Here is a 9,062-nt window from a genome sequence, read left to right as displayed (position 1 = left end):
AGAGCCTTCACACTTGAAAACAAATAGAGTAGGTCGTAAATGTCACATGAGTTTTGATGATATAGGTATTTTTTACAAAGAAGCTCCTTGACGGCTCGTTGAACATGTCATGAGGCAAAGAATCTACTTCATAGTACTTGTATGTGTTTGCAACGCCAAATTTGTCATGACTTTCCCAAGAGAAGGTACAAAACAAAGTTAACGATGTATTGGCCTAAGATTAACTCACTAATCTATATATATATAAAAGCTCGCGCATATTCTCTCTCTTCACCATATTACTCTATTTTCCAACCCGAGCAATATTAGTGGTTCCTAAAAAAAATGAGGTCCTAATAATTAGAAACACCTCCCCAGATTTATTTAAATCTCCCTAATCTATTCTTAATTTTCTATCGCCTCCTCAAAGTAAAAAAACCTAACAAAGAAAACCACCCACGACATTTGTTTATATTCTTTCCGTCTCTTTTTCTTTTCCTTTTTCCTACTCACCAAAAAAAAAAACAAAAAAACCTGCCACGAGTTCTCCTTCCTCCTATTCATTTCAGGTAATCTTCAAAATTTTCCCTTCCCTTTTTTCAACTGTCTCATGTCTTATTTAAATGTTTTTGTTTTTCCTAATATTCATAAGATCAAATAAGACTGCCATGACTGCCACAACAATCTAAGACCATGAAAAACAAGACTCTAAGCACAGTGAGTATCCAAAAAAAAACAAGTTGTTACCCTGCTTATAAAAGTGTTTGTTCTCAAATCAAACCAGAACTAGCTACTTAAACACAAAACAACAATTGTGAATGAAAACTAAAGTAATAAGCAAAAGCTAACAGCTCCTGCTAACATTCAATCCTTTCCATGTCCTCATCCATTGTCAAGTCACCCACCCCGTTAAACATGTGAATCTATCTCTGAATCACCCATAAAAAAAAGAGATTAAAACATATTGATATAGGAATCTTTCATTTGCTAAATAGGTGAAGTACACTATCTTAGCTTCCCATTGCTAAATGCAACAATAGTACAACATTCAAATCCTAAAAAAATTATTTAAAATCATAAACTTACACAAACTCCAAAGCAGGTAGCAAAACCCAATGAAAAGCAATTGAACCAAGACTAAACCCATTTGCAAAAACTTTCAGAAATTGATCCTACCAAATGATATGCACTCAAATATCAAATGCGTACAAAAAAAAAATAATTAGAAATGAAATAGGTAGATCATTGAGTGCTAAATAACAATCAACGTAGTCATCTAAGCTCATTAAAGTAACATTTAACTGCTTCACATTATCATAGACAAATTACATAAATAGTACAATTCACATACCAATAAAACCAATAAGAGCTCTCTACTTCTCAAATATCCCAAATAAATTATAGATGATTATTGCTACACCCAGCAGGCTTCCTTTAGAAGAACATATTGCCTCCATGAATTCTGACATACCTCGATAATCTGCTTCGGTTGATTCCTAACTGATAAAACAAAAAAAAAAAGCAGCTTATTTTTGAAGTCCTAATGTCACTGCAGTTTCAAATACAACATCTTCAGCAACAAAATTAGTAAAAACACAAACAAAGAATCAAGTTAGTGTAAATGCATAAAGTGGCAGATATCAATGCAAAATGATGTGTGTACAACGTAAAAAATTAAGAGGCATATAGATGTGAAAGATGCAATAGTTTCACAGTGTGCAAGCCAAACAAATAAAAGCATACAGTTTCTAGAGCACTTCCATATTAGATCAAGACAGCCATATCCAACACCCATTAAGACATCTTACAAGACACAATATATAGACCAAGTTCCTCTCAGAATATCCAGTGTGTAAACACAAAAATATAAGTATATTCTTTCCATGTGTATCTTGCACGTATAAACATCACAATATGGACGTCAACAACCACTGTGCTTAAAAGTTCACAAGACTCCCAACAACACCCTAAGGGCATAGAAGGTGCCCCTCCAACCTCCACCACCAATCACACACACACGTCACAATCAATTTATTAAACAACCAATTCAAGATATAGAACATTTGTTTAAATTTCAGCTTCAGCGTTGACAATTCTAGCTTCAGTATTGTCGTATTACAAAATCTTTTGTTATTAGATGTGGTAACTATGTTAAGATCTTTCTCAGTGTCTACGCATCAGTTTTAGTTTCTTCTACACATAAGAAAATACTAATATAATTAACCGCCAACAATGTATCTTAAGAATTTTATTGAAATAGTCATCTCTGGATATATTACTCCGTGGAATTGTTCAATCAGTTTTGTGCAAATATTTTGGGAAGGCTTGGGTGGGTCAAACTTTATATGCATTTTCTTTTAACTATTTAATTATATCCAAGAAATAACGGGTACTTTTACTGTTTAGAGCAATATACACAATATTGATTACAAAAATTAGGTTTACATCATGCCCATATATAAAGTTTAAACTAATCAAAACGAAACAACCATATTGATTATGTGACAGTGAATAGTTAAGGCAATTTTAGTGGGTTACATATGTGTCAAACTACAAATAGATCTTATAATAAGGTCTCTCAATGACACAATTGATAATTTATAAACAATAGTCAGATAGAGGCTTTAGCGTTGGAATGTAATTTAGCTAACAAGAATACAATTGGAGGAGCTTCAGAGGTCACTGAATTCCGAAAGTACCTTTACATTTGCAACCTGCAATTAAGTTGTAAAGAAACAAATTAATTATTATATGAACATAATAGAACAATGTAAACAATTGGGCAGATGAGACTTCTTCTTCTTTTTTTTTAAAAACAAAACAATAATAATAGTAAATTATATGATTGTGTTGTTGAGTCAGAAAAGAAATCATCTGTCTATTCACCGAATCATTTTTCATTTGTAAAATACTACATATAAGACCACGTTTTATATGTATAAACGTACTCCAAAACGTATATATTCAATTTTAGAAATAATTTGAAAACACATCCCTACAACATTTCTTGACAAGTAGTTTCAAGAATATGAAGCTAAACACTCCTAAAAAGACAAAGTTCTTTATTGAGTCCTGAAAGTTTAGAATCCTCATTGATCATGGTCCTGTCATTAGTGTTTGTACTCAGATCTTCACTGTATCTTAGCTATTGGAAAGGGGTTACAAAGTTTGGAGTATACATTTTCTTTAAGATTCTTACCTCTTTACACAGTTGATCTAACACATACACAAAAGTATCTCACAATCACGAAAATTCTTAGTGGGTTTGCTTCATCTTCCCTGACATGTCCATGAAATACTCTGTAATTTCTATGACATGTGATAGAACCCGGTCTTCATCTTTCTGCAACTCCTTTATAATATAATCTGCATATTTTAAGAAAGAACTCATGGATTTAACAAAATGACAATTGTGTTCTCTAGACACAAACCCTGACAACCCCCAAAATAAAAATTCGAATGCAAGTTTTGCACACAACCATAAGCATGAATGTCTTTTCATTTGTTTTTCTCTTTGTTCACTCAGAGTTCAAGTACAAGATGTTCCATACGTCCATATATTTACTAATACTTAGTTGAGCTTAGCAAGGACCACAATCACCACATATACTATATTATCTACTAAAAAAACACCTTCTTATATTGCAATTATCTACTAATAGAAGCCTTCTTATATTGCAAATTGACCATGAGAATTGATTACCCAGTGGAACATGAATCATTTCATTGCAAAACAAATATCAAGTGATTCTTAGGATGACGTAGATTCTTAACTTAGATGTTGTAGTTTAAACATTCCATCTGATAAATTTTAAACCGAGCTTGCAATGACATCCAAGTCTATAGTTGCTGTCTTATTTACATTGCAGAGCTCTACACTAAGACCTAAAACAAGATCAAGTCACAATCTTCTATATACCATTCTTCTGTGTTGTGAGGTCTTAGTTTTAGTTCTTTGAAAGTTTTTTTAATGGTGATCTCTGATTCTCTAATGCCCTCAAATTGAATAATTTCTTGAACCACAAAATGGAGCAACGGGGTCTTCCCATCTGTTCCTAATGATCTAAAGATGAGTATATTGACATAATAGACATGTACACAGAAATTACTATTTTACAAATTTAGAAATTCATCATAATATATTAATATATACATGTAGTCTCTCTCCCCCCCCTCTCTTCCGCTTAAGCAAGTAAGATTTTTTTTTTATCATATGTTTATGATTATGTTGGTTTGAATAATCTTCTTCATGCACCAAAGCTTACCTTAAACTCATATTCAATTTTATTATATGCAAGAGAGAATATTTTCCTATTATTAATTACAACAATACACACAATAGAGTTTTAGAAAGGGTGGACTCCAATACACACATTGACAACTATATGAGGCAGTTTCAAGAACAACATCTAGACAGGGATTAAAATTTCAAATTAAAAGGAAAGACGATAAGCCAAAAGAACATACACAGAACATCGTGTATAAAGCGGTTTTTCAGGCAATTTGAGTAAGGTATTGGACTTAACACTCAAATGAGATAGACATTTATAAGTTTACAGCAAATTAAAGTTTAATTTATCCTAAAGTTACTTATGCTTATCATTCCTGCAGTAAAGAACTTACCCACAAAAAACGTGTGCAAGTTTTCACAAAGATACTCTGGACGTATGCTGGAATGAGGAACTTATAATACTGCCTGAGACCATGCAGAGAGAAGATAGTATCTTCATTTCCTGTGATACAATTAAGAGAAACAATTAGTACTCACACGGTTCTACAAGTGCCGCAAAGAATGATCTAATTCATCAACTCATCTCATCAATCTCTTCTTGCATGTGTTACCGCCTTAAAAAAAAATTAGGACTCCAAAAATCAGGGTCATATAACGGTGTTTATTTTGTTCTTCCTGCTACGTACAACATTTCTCTCTTCATTTCTTTTAAACAAAACTTCTACAGGACAAACAAAAATATATCTCACATCACGGTTGTTTTATTTTATAATGTAAAAGCAAAAACACAACAAATAATTCAATCAATGCTTAAGCAATATTTATTCTCCAAAAAAATAAAACATTAACAAATTAAAGCACAAATAAACTATGTCAATAACAAAATATAAAGCAAAGGATACCTGTAATTGAATTCTTCTGAAAACCAAAATGAGATATCATAACCAATTTGACGGTGACTGGGGCTTGACAGGGATACTCAAGTCAATTTTGTTTGGTGACTCAAGTCAATTATAAGAAAATGGGAAGACAGAGATAAATATTTTTACTCAATTCAACAAGTGTCAACATCATCAAACACGTGCTATTCAAGGATAATATATGGGCTTTTTAATAATAAACAATGAGGCCCAAACATACAAAAGTCCATACTTTTCAATAATAAACAATGAGGCCCATTGCATATTTCACTAAACTTTTGGTTTGATAAATAACTTGCTCTCTTAATTTAATTCAATTCAATTTTGAGTTTGTATATATTTTTTAGCCCCAATCGGCAAAAAACGGATCAGAATACATACAAGATCCCTTTGTATTGCAATTTAATTAACCAAGCAACGACTAAAAATTTAAATGACAGTTAATCAATTTTATTAAAATACATTAAACAAATTAAAAAAAAACATATAAAAACTGCACCCGTTCTTTGAATGCACATCATACACAGTAGTTCTACAAACAAAAATACAGTCTTTTAGTCGATAGCCCAAAATTTGGATATCATAAGGCCATTAAAAAAAAAAATTTTAGTATAACAAATTATTGGGTGGGAATTTTGGTAAATTAATTTATTATATGAGTTTCAATATAGTTTGGAAGTAAAATTTTTTATACATAATAAAAAAAAATTTAAAAAAATTATATAAAAATGGTTCCCGTTCAACGAACGGGTACAAAAATCTAGTAAATTTCCTAAGAGAAGGTACAAAAGAAATTTAATGATGCATTAAGAATCTCAACTGATTCTGTAAGAGTAATTCGCTTTGCCTGTGAGCCATACCTACCTCATAAGACTTCCAATTTCTTGAAGTTGGCCTCTCATTGTAAAGTTGGACTTTACATACACTTCCTTGTTCAGACTTCAGAGGCAGCGCGAGTTTGTCCGTACTCCATAGCACTATAGAGAGGAGACGCAAATTAATTCTTATACTGTGAGTAACTTTTCATGTTGATCCCAATGAACCCGAGCGAGGAAGTAAGAGGTTTGTAGAGCCTATTGATAGAATATGAAATAATAGTATATTTGTAAAAAGTTAATGTTAACAGTTCTCAAACATATTGCCACCCTTCACCACATGAATAACGAATTAACACATACCAGAAATTAATAGCTTTGATGTAGTCCAGACCACTCTCTGAGAAAATACCAATATAGAATTGACTAACCACAGTTTATGAAAGAAAGGTCTACAAAGATAAAAATTACTCCTGCACACATACAACATGCCATCTATAAGTTCAATTTCATGATTTGCCCTACCTAGTCCCACACTCCCACCAATCAATTAAGTCTAGGATGCACTTTGGTAAATCAAAGAGGATCAGGGCATATATGCTTCTAATAACATAATTACTCTTTTCAGCATAGTACAAAATATCCCGATATATCGCGATATTTAGAGATATCTATCCATATTTTAGAAAAAGATATATAAATATCACGATATGTTTAGAGATATATAAGACTGTAAATATCAGTGATATTTCGATAATATTTGTGATATTTGGAGATATTTGACGATATTTTGTATATATAACAATTTTAGTTAATATTTACCATTATATTTCAAATAAATATAAATAATGTATCATGATATATCAATAAATATCCACAATATCTACGATATTTGTCAATATTTTAGATATATCCACGATATTTGCATGTGAAACAATATCAAATATCCCTAAAGAGGGGGATATATCCACGATACATATCTAGAAATTGAATATCAATAAATACCCATATCCTGATATTTTGTACTATGCTTTGCAGTAGTAAGCTGCTGTCCACTCTTGCTCTAAATCCCGACTTCATCTTTATTTTTATTTTGTGGTAGTATCTGCTGCAAGTCAAGAAAAGTAATGCCAAACAATGAATAATGGAAGTTTTAGCGTGCTCTAACTTTGAAAATATCCACATATTGTTGATGACCACTATAGCAAAAATGCCAAATCTGGTTCAATATATTGTTGATCCAAACTTCATAAGTGCTCTTGCATGTGTCCACAGAAACACCATACGTACAAAGCTAGTGTTTATTATATTCTTAGAGATATTAATGAAAAGGAATAAATTTTCTACAAACAATAGGATGGCAAGGTAGCTCTACCTGGCAGACGCTTAAATAGTGCTGATTATCATGCAAGACGGCGTCTACTAATTTTACGCTGTGGTATAAGGTCTGGTTGCTATGTTACATGGCATGGAAGTACAGTGTTATTTATGCCTGAACTGAGGAAACAAAGATAGCACGAACCTATATGGCATATATATATTTCTACTACAACAATGATCACCACAACAATGGGTAACTACCACCAATGCCAATATCCTTTGGTAATAATGGGTAAATCTTATCTTTTTTGAAGTGTAGCCTAAGACCTTCTGGAACTCTACATAGTGAAAGGCTCAAGGCATGTAGGAAGATACTCAACGTTTTCAATTTTCCATCATATTGTTAGAAAAATGATTTGCTCAAATCCATTTAAATATGAATGAGTAGTTTGTCTCCCAAGTTACCCCACTTAAGATGAAATGGGTTTTTTTGAAACAAGATGCGTAATGTGAGAAAACCTTTTCAAAATGATGCATTTGTTTGAAAAATTGCATTATGCCGAAAAGGTCGCGACCTTTCGAAATGTGCACCGGTTTGAAAGCTCGAAATCATCATGCCGAAAAGGTGCAACAACTTTCAAATAGGCAATCGGTTCGAAACAAATGCTTATATCTTTGAAATGGTGTGTCCTTTCAAACATGTGACTTTTCAAAAGAGTTGCTTACTTTTTCCCAAGAGTCACCGTTGTTGTTTGAAAAGACACCACTCACCAGAATAGTGGATGAATTTGGAGAAAAATACACCGAGATCACCGAGAGTTCCTCGATCTTTCTCTTCTCCCTCTGTTCTTAGTCAAATACTAAATGTTGTGTTGTTTGAGTCTATAGAATTGAAGTGCTAGCTTTCTATAAAAGAATCCGCTCTATCTTGGGAGATAGTTTCCCATCAACCTTCAAGCACCGCGGAGGGAAAATCATCTTAAGGACATAGTGTATCTACACTAGGCTGGATTTAATTAAAAGTACAAGACACTTACAAGACAAAAGGTTTGTATAGTTTGGTAATTGGTAAAGAGTAAGTACAATTAAGTTGTATATTCCTAACAACTTAAGACGCATTTTTTTTCTTCTTCTTTACCCAACGTAATTTGTTTTGTTTTGTTTTCTTTTTGGTTTAAGGAAATAACGGGGTGTGTTTTATTTTTTAGAATAGAAATGACAACACCACCGTGTTCTCCTATTCATGTTTGTTCCTATTTCATTTGTTAGACCTACTAGTTCGTTGAATGGTATGAACATTTTGGTCCCCGATGACGACCTTATGTTCGTAGTAGAAGTGGAACTCAACAACTACGTGTGTCTACTAGCAATGGTGGATACCGGTTCAACTCATAATGTTAATCTCTAAGTATGTATCCGAGGCTATTGGATTGAAACTTCGCGAAAATGTACAGGGCTCTATGAGAGGCTTGAACCAAGAAGCCGAACGGTGAAAGGACTCCGCTTTGGAAGTTGACATTAAGATGCAATAACCGGGCGAGGAAAGGTGGACTCGATGGTAGCTCGCTTAGACCATTTTCAAGTCATTCTTGGAATGGACTTCTTGAAAGCAAACAAGGTGGTGGTAATGCCACACTTGGAGAGAATTAGGATCCAAGATTCCGAGAATCCTTGCTTCATTCCGGATGTTAGGAATGGCTAGTGCTAAAGGGTTCTAAAAATATTGTATTATTTGTAAGATGTATGCATTTTACTATTATACAAAAGAGTGCCAATAAAGAAGATTGTTTAAGATAT

General features: G+C 32.8%; 1 long non-coding RNA gene across 8 annotated transcripts; it reads right to left on the bottom strand.

Annotated features, from left to right (window-relative positions):
• Window positions 1–655: 655 nt before the first annotated feature.
• Window positions 656–5,469, bottom strand: LOC147500014 (uncharacterized). 8 transcript variants are annotated; one of them, XR_015196150.1, is made up of 6 exons: window positions 5,113–5,469; window positions 4,603–4,712; window positions 2,679–2,693; window positions 1,331–1,479; window positions 1,066–1,151; window positions 656–908 (listed from the first exon to the last, which is right to left on the bottom strand). It is a non-coding gene; the product is annotated as an uncharacterized LOC147500014 (long non-coding RNA). The 8 variants fall into 8 exon arrangements; XR_015196151.1 differs by lacking the exon at window positions 1,066–1,151; XR_015196154.1 differs by lacking the exons at window positions 656–908; window positions 1,066–1,151 and adding an exon at window positions 3,179–3,345 and having other exon boundaries at window positions 1,199–2,693; window positions 4,603–4,931.
• Between the last annotated feature and the right edge of the window lie 3,593 nt (window positions 5,470–9,062).

This window comes from Coptis chinensis, chromosome 5, assembly GCF_015680905.1.
Source record: "Coptis chinensis isolate HL-2020 chromosome 5, ASM1568090v1, whole genome shotgun sequence".
Taxonomy (NCBI): Eukaryota; Viridiplantae; Streptophyta; class Magnoliopsida; order Ranunculales; family Ranunculaceae; genus Coptis; species Coptis chinensis.
This window is presented reverse-complemented; position numbering and strand designations above follow the sequence as displayed.